Here is a 14626-nt window from a genome sequence, read left to right as displayed (position 1 = left end):
AGAGAGAGAAGCTGAGAGAGAACGAGCGGGAGAGAGAGACAGAGAGAGAGAAGCAGAGAGAGAACAAGAGGAGGGGGGGTAGAAACAGGGAAGGGACTCAGGGGGTATGCTAATTTGGTATAGAGCAGACCTAACTCACTCTATTAAATTAATCAAAACAGGAACATTTTACATTAGGCTAGAAATTCAAAAGGAAATTATCTCAACAGAGAAAAATGTCCTCCAGTGTGCTACCTATATCCCCCACTAGAATCCCCATACTTTAATGAAGACAGCTTCTCCAACCTGGAGGGGGAAATCAATCATTTCCAGGCCCAGGGACATGTACTAGTCTGTGGCGACCTAAATGCCAGAACTGGACAAGAACCTGACACCCTCAGCACACAGGGGGACAAACACCTACCTGGATGAGACAGCATTCCCTCCCCCATATGCCCCCCTAGGCACAACTACGACAACATAACCAACAAAAACGGGTCACAACTCCTGCGGCACTGTCGCACGCTGGGAATGTACATAGTCAATGGTAGGCTTCGAGGGGACTCCTAAGGTAGGAACACCTATAGCTCATCTCTTGGCAGTAGTACTGTAGACTACTTTATCACTGACATCAACCCAGAGTCACTCAGAGCGTTCACAGTCAGCCCACTGACACCCCTATCAGATCACAGCAAAATCACAGTCTACTTGAACAGAGCACTACTCTATCATGAGGAATCAGCCAAAGGAACTGAATAATATTAAGAAATGCTATAGATGGAAGGAAAGTAGTGTGGAAACCTACCAAAAAACTATTAGACAACAACAAATTCAATCCCTTTTAGACAACTTCCTGGACAAAACGTTTCATTGTAATAGTGAAGGTGTAAACTTGGCAGTAGAAAACCTAAACAGTATATTTTACCTCTTAGCTTCCCTATCAAATCTAAAAATGTCAAACAGAAAACACGAAGAAAATTAACAACAATGACAAATGGTTTGATGAAGAATGCAAAAACCTAAGAAAGAAATCAAGAAACCTATCAAACCAAAAACAAAGACCCAGAAAACCTAAGCCTATGCCTTCACTATGGTGAATCACTAAAATAATACAGAAATACACTACGGATAAAAGAAGGAACAGCACGTCAGGAATCAGCTCAATGTAATCCATAGACTCTAACCACTTCTGGGAAAATTGGAAAACACTAAACAAACAACAACATGAAGAGTTATCTAATCAAAATGGAGATGTATGGGTAAACCACTTCTCCAGTCTTTTTGGCTCTATAACAAAGAACAAACAGCAAAAACATATACATGATCAAATACAAATCTTAGAATCAACTATTAAAGACTACCAGAACCCACTGGATTCTCCAACTACATTGAATGAACTACAGGACAAAATACAAACCCTCCAACCCCAAAAGGCCTGTGGTGTTGATTGTATCCTCAATGAAATGATAAAATATGCATACCACAAATTCCAATTGGCTATACTTAAACTTTTTAACATCATCATTAGCTCTGGCATCTTCCCCAATATTTGGAACCACAAAAGTGGAGACAAATTTGACCCCAATAACTATCATGGGATATGCATCAACAGCAACCTTGGGAAAATCCTAAGCATTATCCTTAACATCAGACTCGTATATTTCCTCAGTGAAAACAATGTACTGAGCAAATGCCAAATTGGCTTTTCACCAAATTACCGTATGATAAAAAACACATATTCACACTGCACACCCTAATTGACAAACAAACAAACCAAAACTAAGGCAAAGTCTTCTCATGCTTTGTTGATTTCAAAAAGGCTTTCGACTCCATTTGGCATGAGGGTCTGCTATGCAAATTGATGAAAAGTGGTGTTGGGTGAAAAACATACGACAATATAAAATCCATGTACACAAACAACAAGTGTGCAGTAAAAAAACACATTTCTTTCCACAGAGCCGTGGGGTGAGACAGGGATGCAGCTTAAGCCCCACCCTCTTCAACATATATATCAACGAATTGGCGAGGGCACTAGAACAGTGTGCAGCACCAGCCTCACCCTACTAGAATCTGAAGTCAAATGTCTACTGTTTTCTGATAATCTGGTGATTCTGTCCCCAACCAAAGAGGGCCTACAACAGCACCTAGATCTTCTGCACAGATTCTGTCAGACCTGGGCCCTGATAGTAAATCTCAGTAAGACAAAAATAATGTTGTTCCAAAAAAAATCCAGTTGCCTGGACCACAAAGACAAATTCCATCTAGACACTGTTGCCCTAGAGCGGTGGTTCCCAAACTTTTTATAGTCCCGTACCCCTTCAAACATTCAACCTCCAGCTGCATACCCTCTCTTGCACCAGGTTCAGCGTACTCTCAAATGTTGTTTTTGACATCATTGTAAGCCTGCCACACACACACTATACGATACATTTATTAAACATAAGAATGACTGTGAGTTATTGTCACAACCTGGCTCGTGGGAAGTGACAAAGAGCTCTTATAGGACCAGGGCACAAATAATAATATAATAATAATCAATAATGATGCTCTTTATTTAACCATCTTACATATAAAACCTTATTTGTTCATCAAAAATGGTGAATAACTCACCACAGGTTAATGAGAAGGGTGTGCCTGAAAGGATGCACATAACTCTGCAATGTTGGGTTGTATTGGAGAGTCTCAGTCTTAAATAATTTTCCACACACAGTCTGTGCCTGTATTTAGTTTTCATGCTAGCGATGGCTGGGAATCCACTCTCACATATGTACGTGGTTGCAAAAGGCATCAGTGTCTTAACAGCATGATTTGTCAAGACAGGATACTCTGAGCGCAGCCCATTCCAGAAATCTGGCAATGGCTTCTGATTAAATTTTCACTGAACCGCTTGTTGCAATTTCGATGAAGCTCTCTTGTTCAGATATCGGTAAGTGGACTGGAGGCAGGGCATGAAAGGGATAACGAATCCAGTTGTTTGCGTCATCCGTTTTGGGAAAGTACCTGCGGAATTGCGAATCCAACTCACTAAGGTGCTTTGCTATATCACATTTGACATTGACCGTAAGCTTGAGTTCATTTGCTCACAAAAAAATAATACAATAATGGAAAGACCTGTGTGTTGTCCTTGTTAATGCAGACAGAGAAGAGCTCCAACTTTTTAATCATAGCCTCAATTTTGTCCCGCACATTGAATATAGTTGCAGAGAGTCCCTGAAATCCTAGATTCAGATCATTCAGGTGAGAAAAAACATCACCCAGATAGGCCAGTCGTGTGAGAAACTCGTCATCATGCAAACAGTCAGACAAGTGGAAATGATGGTCAGTAAAGAAAACTTTAAGCTCGTCTCTCAATTTAAAAAAACGTGTCAATACTTTGCCTCTTGATAACCAGCGCACTTCTGTATGTTGTAAAAGCTTTACATGGCCGCTGCCCAAATCATTGCAAAGTGCAGAAAATATACGAGAGTTCAGGGGCCTTGCTTTAACAAAGTTAACCATTTTCACTGTAGTGTCCAAAATGTATTTCAAGCTGTCAGGCATTCCCTTGGCAGCAAGAGCCTCTCAGTGGATGCTGCAGTGTACCCAAGTGGCATCGGGAGCAACTGCTTGCACGCGCGTTACCACTCCACTATGTCTCCCTGTCATGGCTTTTGCGCCATCAGTACAGATACCAACATGAGCAGCAGCTACGTTTGGCTACATACGGACCGTTAGTGGAATTCCCGCAAGAGAGTAACGGTTAATGTGATTGGATGTTAATTATTTGACTAGGCTACCTGTATTTGACATTGTGTTGTTATTTCGCTGAACACTAGATGGTTGAATTGTATTTTTGGCAGTGAAACGAGGCTACTCAGGCAAGAAAAAAAACTCACCCAAATGTATAGCCCCGTTGGAAAATATAAATGGACTGTTTCAAAATGTTAAGAAATAAATATATAAAAAAATGTAAAAAGTGAATCACATTTTTATTTGGCGTACCCCTGATGGCATTGCGCGTACCCCTGGGGAATACCTGCGTAGAGCACACAAAAAAACTATACATATCTCGGCCTAAACATACCCTCCCTGGCGCTCGAGGGCACCAGGCTACCCTTCTTTACACGCACCTGTCACTATCATTACGCGCAGCAGCGCTCATTGGACTCACCTGGACTCCTTCACGTTGTTGATTACCCCCTGTATATCTGTCTGTTCCTCTGTGGTGTTCCCTGTGTCCCCATTAATTGTTGTTATGTGTTCCTGTCCAGACGCTGTTCCTGTTCCGTTTCATGTCCGTCAGCTATTAAACCTTCACTCCCTGTACCTGCTTCTCATCTCCTGCGTCGATCCTTACACGCCACAGGTAACTTCCACAAAGCTGTGAACGATCTGATAGACAAGGCAAGAAGGCCCTTCTATGTCATCAAAAGGAACATAAAATTCGACATACCAATTAGGATCTGGCTAAAAATACTTTAATCAGTTATTGAACCCATTGCCCTTTATGGCTGTGAGGTCTGGGAACCGCTCACCAAATGGGACAAACACCAAATTGAGACTCTGCATGCAGAATTCTGCAAAAATATCCTCGGTGCACAACATAAAACACCAAATAATGCATGCAGAGTATAATTAGGCCGATACCTACTAATTATCAAAATACAGAAAAGAGATGTTAAATTCTACAACCACCTAAAAGGAAGCGATTCCCAAACCTTCCATAACAAAGTCATCACCTACAGAGAGATGAACCTGTAGAAGAGTCCCCTAAGCAAGCTGGTCAGCAAAACAATTAGACCCAACCAAATCATGAGAAAACAAAAAGATAATTACTTGACACATTGGAAAGAATCAAGATAAAAACTGAGCAAACTAGAATGTTATTTGGCCCTGAACAGAGTACACAGTGGCAGAATACCTGACCAATGTGACTGACCCAAACTTAAGGAAAGCTTTGACTAGGTACAGACTCAGTGAGCATAGCCTTGCTATTGAGAAAGGCCGCCATAGGCAGACCTGGCTCTCAAGAGAAGACAGGCTATGTGCACACTCCCCAGAAAATGAGGTGGAAACTGAGCTACACTTCCTAACCTCCTGACAAATGTATGACCATATTAGAGACAGATATTTCCCTCAGATTACACAGACCCACAAAGAATTTGAAAACAAACCCAATTTCGATAAACCCCCATGTCTACTGGGTGAAATACCACAGTGTGCCATCACAGCAGCACAATTTGTGACCTGTTGCCACAAGAAAAGGGCAACCAGTGAAGAACAAACACCATTGTAAATACAACCCATATTTATGTTTATTTATCTTCCCTTTTGTACTTTAACTATTTGCACATAATATGACATTTGAAATGTCTTTATTATTTTGGAACTTTTGTGAGTGTAATGTTTACTGTTTTTCTTCACTTGTTTATTATCTACTTCACTTGCTTTGGCAATGTTAACATATGTTTCCATGCCAATAAAGCCCTTAAATTGAAATGTAATTGAGAGAGATGAGTTGAGAGAACAATAGAGAGGGGGGGGGGGAGAGAAAGCAGGACAGAGAGAGAAGCAGAGAGAGAACAAGAGGGATAATGAGAGACAGACAGACAGAGATCAAAACTAGGTCAGCAGTACCTCTGGAACTCTACTGTCCAGCTGACTTTTTGAGCCCAATTCTCAGTGTGTGTGTGTGTGTGTGTACACACACTCTAGGGGCTCACTCAAAGCTGTGTTTGTTTTCCTTCTGAATCTGATTGAAGAAATATTGGGGTCTTGATATAGAATATTGGAAATGAAAAAAAAGCCCAAATGTCATTTTATATTCTAAGAATAAAAACACTATATAAAAAACACTATATATAATTTAAGTACTATTTTGAAGAAATATAATATTGTCTACCTTTTCGTGTCTGAAATTCTTTGCAATTGTTTATTCTAGCTACCTGGTACATTCAATTTGCAAACATTTCAATTTTTTGGGGTAAGAAGACTGTTTAAAGAATAACAGTATGTTTCACTTCTTGTAAGCTTTCTTTGTGGACATGGTGTCTAAGCCTCAATAGAAACTAACGAAGTAGACCCATTGATCAGCTCAACTCATGTTATGCAGAAGATCCCTGTGGGGATTTACTGTGATGTGATCGTGAAGTCTGATCTGAGGAGTTACGAATCCTCACTTTCAGGGATCTTACTGTAATTCAAATGCAGGAGTTGAGTCACAGCATTGAGGGCTGAGTTAGGGCGTGGGGGCCTAACATCTCGAGAGGATTTCAGACAACAGCTTTGTTGCCAAGTCATTGTGCCACTGTGAAAGTTGTAATGAGGTAAAAGATGAAAGCTCACTGAACATAGCGACACGCTCAAAGGCCCTTTTGATGTCACAGGCCCAATGCTAAAATTTGAAAAGAGCAAAGTGTGTCCTAAGCTGCAATGCACTGCATTAACCCCTAGTCTTTTGTCAGGCCTACACATACAACAAAGGAATATTCCATTCTATGGAAAACGTCATTCATTAATGGTGAGTTGCTCTTTGAAAGGAAAGCTTACCGCCAATGTACTTGACACCGTCAATGTACTTGACTCTTATCTAGAAAAGGTGATCAAGGGATGGATAGTGTTCACTTGTATTTAAAATGTTGTTGTAGTTACAAGGAAATATGCTTTTTGTTTGCTATACACTGAAATAAATCACTTTCCCGCAAATGCATGGAAATACACAGTAATGCAATATGTAAAGTGGAACTGACACCATTTAAACTACTTTGCAGACATTAAACCAACAGACAATCATAATATCAGTCAAAAATATCACATTCCCAGTTTATGCTACAAAACCAACTTCATAAAAGGTTTTAAAAATATGTTATATTTGACTCAAAATTCCATGGGATTTTTCAGAGAATAGATGGATGCAGTTCAATGCATGATTAATATAATTCACCATTACATTTGTTGGAAGCCCAAAAAATATTTCAATCAGGTTATAAATCCCAGCTGGCCTGGAACATTGTTTGTTATCTCCACCCATTCAGTTTCAGTTTCAATGACTCAATATTTTGAACAAAAACAGACGACTGTAACTAAGGCTAGGAATGTCAATACAATCAAACCACAGGAGGTTGGTGTTACCTTAATTGGGGAGGACAGGTTCATGGTAGTGGCTGGAGCAGAATTAGTGGAATGGTATCAAATACTTCAAACACATGGTTTTCATGTGTTTGATGCCAATCCATTTATTCCATTCCAGCCATTATTATGATACGTCCTCCCCTCAGCAGCCTCCACTGAATCCAACTAGCAAGGGCAATGATCACAAGTCAGTCATAATGTGGCTAATAGGCTAGTGAACATATCAAACACAAGGCCCTTGGACTGAATAGGACAAACAAGCGAATATAAATAAGTAAAAAGTAGAGTTATCTACTTCATGAAAATACAGCCTGATGGGCTTGCTTTGGGGAATTCAACTTCAATTGCACTGCTTTAGTTTTTCCCGTTTGTAGCGTGCAGTGGAGGGAAAGTGCACAGACACATGCCACAGTCCTAGCTAGGCTACTAAAATGTTGCAGTCTGGCTTTGCTTTTTAAAGCTTGACAATGAATAACCAAAAAACTAAACCTGCAGCAAAACACCATGCAAAGGTAAAACATGTAGGCCTATTACAGCAACATTTGAGCAGTAGCCTAGTCTGGCTACTCAACCACAAGACATTTTGAGTGCACCAAATGTTCAATACGGCCCGTGCGCTGATTGAGTTTGATACCCCTGGGCTAGCATATCTATTTATGTAGCTACCTATTTATTTAGCAAGCTAAAAACAAGGAGCCTAATGTTAGCTAACTAGCTAGCTAGCTGCTGGGAGGATGTCATTGGAGGAGTGGGGTAGTGACCGACTTTTTCCCTTCATATCATTTTTCAGTGGCTACAGCTAGAGATGCAGGTGTCATTTGGTTAGCTAGCAAGAATGTGAATCGCTTTGCTAGCTAGCTATGCTGAACTTGAACGACTGCTATCCACAGTTAGCATATATCTTAGTTGTCAAGCAAATGTATTTGGCAGGCAGGCAAGTTCCCATTCAGTTCTCAAAAGATGTGTTGGGACAAGAATGCATTGGCAGGCAAGCTGCAGAAGGACGAGCAAGCTACTCTTCCCCATCGTTTATCAGTAAAGAATTTATGGCCAACTAAAAGCTGAGAAAGTTTGAGAGGGTTTATCTAGTGTTCCTTCGTTAGATTTTAGCTCATCTCTCTCCGGCTAGCATTAGTTGTTGATCTTGTTGTTGTTGATATGCATAGGCAACCCGAGGGAGAGAGAGAGTACTGTACCTGTTCATGGTTGTTTGATCAATAGGGCTGTGAAGTTCCCAAATGTAAGATGACTCCCATGGTATTTACATATTTGCAGAAATCCATTCAGGTGATTTATGTGGCTTTTGGCGAATGCGATCAAATGATTTAAAGTTGCGCTGTTGCTACTGCATATACGTAAACACACAGTCCAGTTCAAAGTGAATGATGGCAGGTCTGTGTGGCAAATGGCTTAATTCCATATAGGCCTACTGTAGCTCTGACTGGCTATGGTACACCGGTCTGCGGAGACAACGTCCTGGACAAGACAGATGTTTTTATTAGGTTTTATTTACTGCAGTGTCTATTAATTGTCCAAACTCACATCCGTTTTCCACTCTATATTGCTATAGAACTTTCACAAATGCCTAAGTATATGTAATTCCCAAACATTCTATGAATTAAATGAAAATGTGAAAATGACTATATCGAATGTGTCATATTCTTCCTGGGGTGTATACACAGGAGAACCCTTTTTGTTTCCAGGTAGAACCCTTTTGGCTCTAGGTAGAATCATTTTGGTTTCCATGTAGAACTCTCTGTGGAAAGAGTTCTACATGGAACCCAAAAGGGTTCTACCTGGAACCAAAAATGGGTTCTTCAAAGGGTTCTCCTATAGGGACAGCCGAAGAACGTTTTAGGTTCTAGATAGCACCTTTTATTCTAAGAGTGTATGAACAGATTTGAATAAGATTTCATATTGCTAAAACGCTGTCAGTTCCACTTTAAAAACTGTTCAGTGAAAATCTTATTTTAAAAGTTCATATTCTGTTAACTCATACACAAATAATGTTGTTGAACCATCCTATACTTGTGTATTCGTAGCCAAATTATCAATTGGAGAAAAAGCACATCAAAAACCCCACATCAAACTTGTATCTCAAACAGACCATTTCGAAAATGCTTGCTATTTCCTCATAGAGTATGATGCTATGCTTCTGTGGAGGATGAGCTGGCCATCAGTGATCTAGAGAAAGATGAGCTGGCCAATCAGCATTCTACTCACATTAATATGTTTTTATGACCGGTATACACTCACACCATTCTGTTGTTGGGGTACGCCCACACCATTCCAACACAGAAAAGCTGCTTATTAACATGCCTGATTACCATTTTTTGGAAGGAAAACTATTTCACTAATATTGTAATTAATTATAGGTCATAGTTCATAGAACTCTGGAAACACTGGACAGTTACCGTAAGAAGTTCGTAATTGAAGGGATTGAATTAATCTTGCTGAAGATATCAAAGAACTCTGTAAAATGTATAGATATAAAACCCAGTATCAGGTGTTTTATTTAGTCTCTTTAGATCGGCTGACTGAAAAGACATGCGCTACATCAAAGTGAGCACATTTATGAGCAGTGGTAAAATCTTAATAGCGGCACATTGGAGGTGGCAACGCACACATCAGCCACACTTGTCATGGGTCACTGCAGGGCCGACTCCGAGCACAGCCACCGTCAAGTAAGTGGCCCGGCACTATCTCTGCACATCAGGCATCTGTAGATTCTTCCGAAACAAGAAGAGCAATCAAATAAATGATTAGGTCGTAAGGTAAAAAGCGATTAGGTCATAAGGTAAAAAGGACGAATGCCCTTTGACCCACACAGACTTCAGAAAATCTGTCTTAAAGGATACATGCTCAGTCTTGGACATCAACTTCCCTTCATTGACTGTGCTACTCAGAGTTATAACCTTCTTGGTTAGGGCAGATGCCACTGCCGTATAACATCTTAACGAACATGGAACAGAAGGTAACATTCGGTGTACTGTGTATCTGATTTATTCTCAGTGACAGGTGTACCTCCGGCCAGGTAGGTGTGGACAGGTAGGAGCAATAGATGCAGTCTACTGACCCCCCCCCCCCCCCCCCCCCCCCCCCCCCCCCCCATCGCCTTGTCTGTCAGCTGCCCCGTTTCTTCCTTCACAGTGTCATGCTGCTCAACCCATTAGTGAGTATTCATTTTCCACATGGTGCTTAGACAAAGGCTGTCTGCTAGGGTAATGGAGAGAGGTCGGGGCGAGAGGTCGGGGCGAGAGGTCGGGGCGAGAGAGGGCAGGCAGGAGACCTCTCTGTAGCGATCGTCACGTCTGAACTCAAAGCAAATGACAGGTGTACAGCTAGATGCTTCGCCGTCGTTCAATAACTTGAGTAAATACTGATCTATTGGTCTCCTGCAATTGAGTCACATCATAAGGTGAATCTCAGGGCTGAATGTTATGACTGTCACAATGGGGCATGGAAAATGACAGAGATGCATCAACCAGTCTAGCCAAGTCATTAAAAAGAGATATAAGAGTCATAATAATGAACAGGAAGTTTCATCAGCAGAAATTCACTGGCCTACAAGGCATTCAGTTGTTTGTTTTATAATATCTAGATGCAATGTGCTTCTTTATGATTCGGTGAGGAGTAGAGAATGTTTATATTTTTTACATTTGTGTGTGTATGCATGTGCGTCTGTGTATGTGTGTCTGTACGACAGCTGTTGTAAGGTAGGCTGATACAGGTAGCAGCTGGGCTGGCTCACCTGTCGTATAAATGAACATGGCCAATCCCTTCCATCAGCAGCAGAGAGGCAGGAGAAGACTGGACTAAAGCACCCAGAGACATAAACAAAAGGACTGCATGGGAGGGGCAGAGAAGGATTCAGGAGCAGGGGAAGAAAAAGGCTCAGAGAGGAGAAAGGTTCACAGTAGATATGTTTTAGGAACAACATTGAATCAGGCATTTTTCAGTCATGCTTTATAATCTGGCATATCATCACCTTTTTTGGGGGGAAAGTGTTCCCAATTACTTACCTGGCTAAAGGTTGAATTTAAAAACAGTCACAGTACATCATCTCATCCCGACAACAATGAAAAATGTGAAAACTGATTAAAAAGAAAAACTGATTATAAAGAAACCAATTGTATAGCCAATTATTTTGTGTTTTTCACCTTATAAATAATGGGAGAGAAGTCTTAAGAAGAAGAAGTCTTAACTCTTAATGAATCTGGTCAAAATGTCCAAAAGTGTAGAGGAAAATGCAGTAGCAGTTTTCATGAGATGGAGGACCCAGGAGTCTCAGCAGCACTGAGCGATTGAACAAGAGACCCGATCTAGATTGGAGGGTCAGGATTTAAACGATAAAGAGATGACAATAGAGATAAGATAAGTAAAGCACTTTGGAGACTTTCAGATGGTCTCTCTCATCGACCAAGGCAACCAGATAAAGTAAGAGGGCCCTGGAGAGAGAGCAAGAGAGAGAGAAAGAGAGAGAGACAAAGAGAGAGCGTGAAAGAAGTGGAGAGAGAGAGAACAATGGGAGGCAGCGGAAAATGACAAGCAGGGTAAACGATTGCTTCCTGAAAGCGCCTCATCTGACAGAGCGGGCTATGCCATGGAGACGAGGCTGCCCTCCCCATCCATTAGCCCCTATGGACTGGCTGCCTAGCGCTGATTCATCGAACACACTGAAGGATAGCTGCTCCATGGGTGGGATCCATGTGTTTACCTATACCTGTACGCTCAGAGGTTCTGAGTCAATCCCTTGAAGGATCTGATGTGTCACTGCTGACAGCACCATCAAAACAAACACTCTGCTTTTCAAAATCATCCCACCACCAAATAAGAGTTGATTCATTTGTTGCATTTTGACACCACTCCTCTTAAGTGAATTGAGAGCACATTGTCTTTTAATGGACAAAATATGAATGTCTTTTACCATTTCTACTATTAATTAAGAGAAGGTTTACCTGGCATTTGGAAAGGTGTAATAGGTAACCAAAGACTCAAACATAGTAGTGAGTGATTAGGCTGATAACCTACATGGGTCAACTAGCAAAATGTGTACAAAGAAAGGTGTAGGAGGAAAGTCTACATAAAGAATCTTTAAAGACAGACTGGCAGGCCAATGAGTGATCATAGATGTATGGATCAAGACACAAAACAAGAAAGTTCCCAGTGTTCATCGGAGGGCAGTGAATCCAAAATGAACTCCTTTTATGAGGCTGACTTTGCTGGTGCGACGGCGCTACAACAAAGCGGGTAACAAAGCAGGCAGTAAAGGAGGAGTTGGGACAAGATAGAGGCACAATGAGAGAATCAACTTTCACGTGGCTGAATGGAGGCAGAAGCCCGGCCCAGCTGTTTTTAATGGCGCTGCATTGACAGGCTGGCAGGCTATTTTTAACGGTGCGCATCGCTCCTTTCAGACACGCACACAAAACTCCCTTTTCACAGAGCTTTGTCAGTAACCTGCGGTGACCTGCATTCAAGGCTGCGTCAGGGTCCCCTGCACAAAAGATGCCAGTGAGGGGGGAGTTGCAGCTGGATGATGACCACTCCAGTCCTCACACCCCCATACCCCCCCAGACCCCCACAGACCCCAGGATGGACAATGGTTGGGAGAGCAGAAAAACGACCTTCTACTTGAAAAGTTTGAGAAAAAAGTAAACAAACAGACGTGTGTAAACTTACACACTTGTATACCCTACTTCTCGCCGTCTCTCTCTGTCTAACACACACACACACACACACACACACACACATATACACACATACACACAAAGAGTGTACAAACAAATCAGGAAACAAAAGGGCTCTTGTAACAGGGCTTGGGATCTTGATGAAAAATATTAAATAGGGAATGTCAACAGCAGTCGCACTCCTGGTGAGGGCCTTACAAACAGACAGAGTAACTCAGCACACACATTACCTCGCCACAGCTCAACCTCTCAGTGTAATGATGGCTGCTTTAACGTCGGCTTTTAAAACCTGTACACACCGCAAACACACTCCTCCTGCAGGGGTAAGAGGTCAGGGTGGGGCAGGCGAGAGGTGTCCGGGCCTGTCCTCTCCTCCAGACGTACCTGCCAGCCAGCGTCATGGGTCACCCGTGTCCCCGCCTGACCACTTCAACAGGAGTCACCTCCTGAAAGAAGCAGATTAAGATATCAACGCTGTGGCATTCCAACTGTCCTCTGTCACAACATGGTCCTATAATACCTCCTGACAGAAGAGCTTTACCACCAGGCATCAGATTCTCACATCCATCAGTAAGCTCTCTTCTTAGGGAATGGGGCAAAAGAAACAACTCACAGAAATATGTGGACCCACCACACTTAGAGCAAGGTCCAAGGACCAAGGGACAAGGACCAAGTGATAGAGTAGGGTGCTGAGGGTGTGAAGCACCCCCTCAAAAATAATCACAAAAGTAGTGCACTGGGCCTTTACTAGTCCTGTATTAGCAGACCCATATAGATGTCTGTAGTAGGAGCAAACAATCGTTTTCAGCATCTCAGCTTTGGCAAATAAAGAACATTATCTTGCTGGGTTCAATAGTTGGAATTGTAAGAGTCGTTGCCCTGTCCCTTTCTCTGCGATCACCATTCTAATGGGATCCAGAAAGAACAAAACCCTGTCCTCAAACATTTACATCAAAAGGTGCAAAGTTATGGGCAAAGACACAAAACATCCCCATCAAACTAAATATTTTTCTTGATCAAATAACAATGAAAGCAACCACTTTTTGTGAAGTATTCATTTACCATCCTTAAAAACCACTTAATGTAAATGTGCATTACTGTATTGTACATAGGCTGGGGTTTGTACCTGTAGACTTTCCATCACCATGAAGAAAAACAATGACCAATACAGTAATTGAGTACATTGAGACATCAAGTGGTTTGTGATGGTTTGATGATGTGGCTCAGTTGTGGGTTCGATTTATGGAAATGTATGCACTGGATAAGAATATCTACTAAAATGTAAAAGGAATGAATAGACCATTTCAGTTTTCATATAGAAATAAGTTGCATTTGCAAAGTATTTCAAGAAACTGGAAAACATTTATCAAGCATTTTTATATTCCACAAGTATTATCAGATAAACTGTTTTTTTTACAGATAACTATCAGACAAGTTATAAATGCTGGTAAACACCGAAACAGCAATACATTAAGTTAAAACATTTTCACAAAAGTAGTACACTGGGCCTTTACTAGTCCTGTATTAACGGACCCATATAGATGTCTTCTGCCTGGGCTCGTAAAGGACAGAGAGTAAAGTGAATGCATGTGTGTCAGTGTGTGTGAGAGTGTTTGCGTAAATGTGTGTGCGTATTTGCGTAAATGTGTGAGCATGGTGTGTTTCCACGTGCGTGTGCGTGTACGTCAAAGTTTCGCCTCAAAGTTTTGCCTCACCCAGCGGTCACGCTAAACAGGGTCAGTGTCTAACCACCTGCTGCTGGGCTGACAAGGAGGAAGGGGCCATAGCCAGGGACGTAGACAGGAAGCAGAGGCAGCAGGTGCTGTGTTATCATCTCAGAGGAAACA

At 41.6% G+C, this 14626-nt stretch overlaps 1 long non-coding RNA gene across 1 annotated transcript; it reads left to right on the top strand.

Annotated features, from left to right (window-relative positions):
* The first annotated feature begins 3993 nt into the window (after positions 1 to 3993).
* Positions 3994 to 11215, top strand: LOC115162453 (uncharacterized). Its single transcript, XR_003869553.1, has 2 exons — positions 3994 to 4324; positions 10796 to 11215. It is a non-coding gene; the product is annotated as an uncharacterized LOC115162453 (long non-coding RNA).
* The last annotated feature ends 3411 nt before the right edge of the window (positions 11216 to 14626 follow it).

Source organism: Salmo trutta, chromosome 25 (assembly GCF_901001165.1).
Source record: "Salmo trutta chromosome 25, fSalTru1.1, whole genome shotgun sequence".
Taxonomy (NCBI): Eukaryota; Metazoa; Chordata; class Actinopteri; order Salmoniformes; family Salmonidae; genus Salmo; species Salmo trutta.
This window is presented reverse-complemented; position numbering and strand designations above follow the sequence as displayed.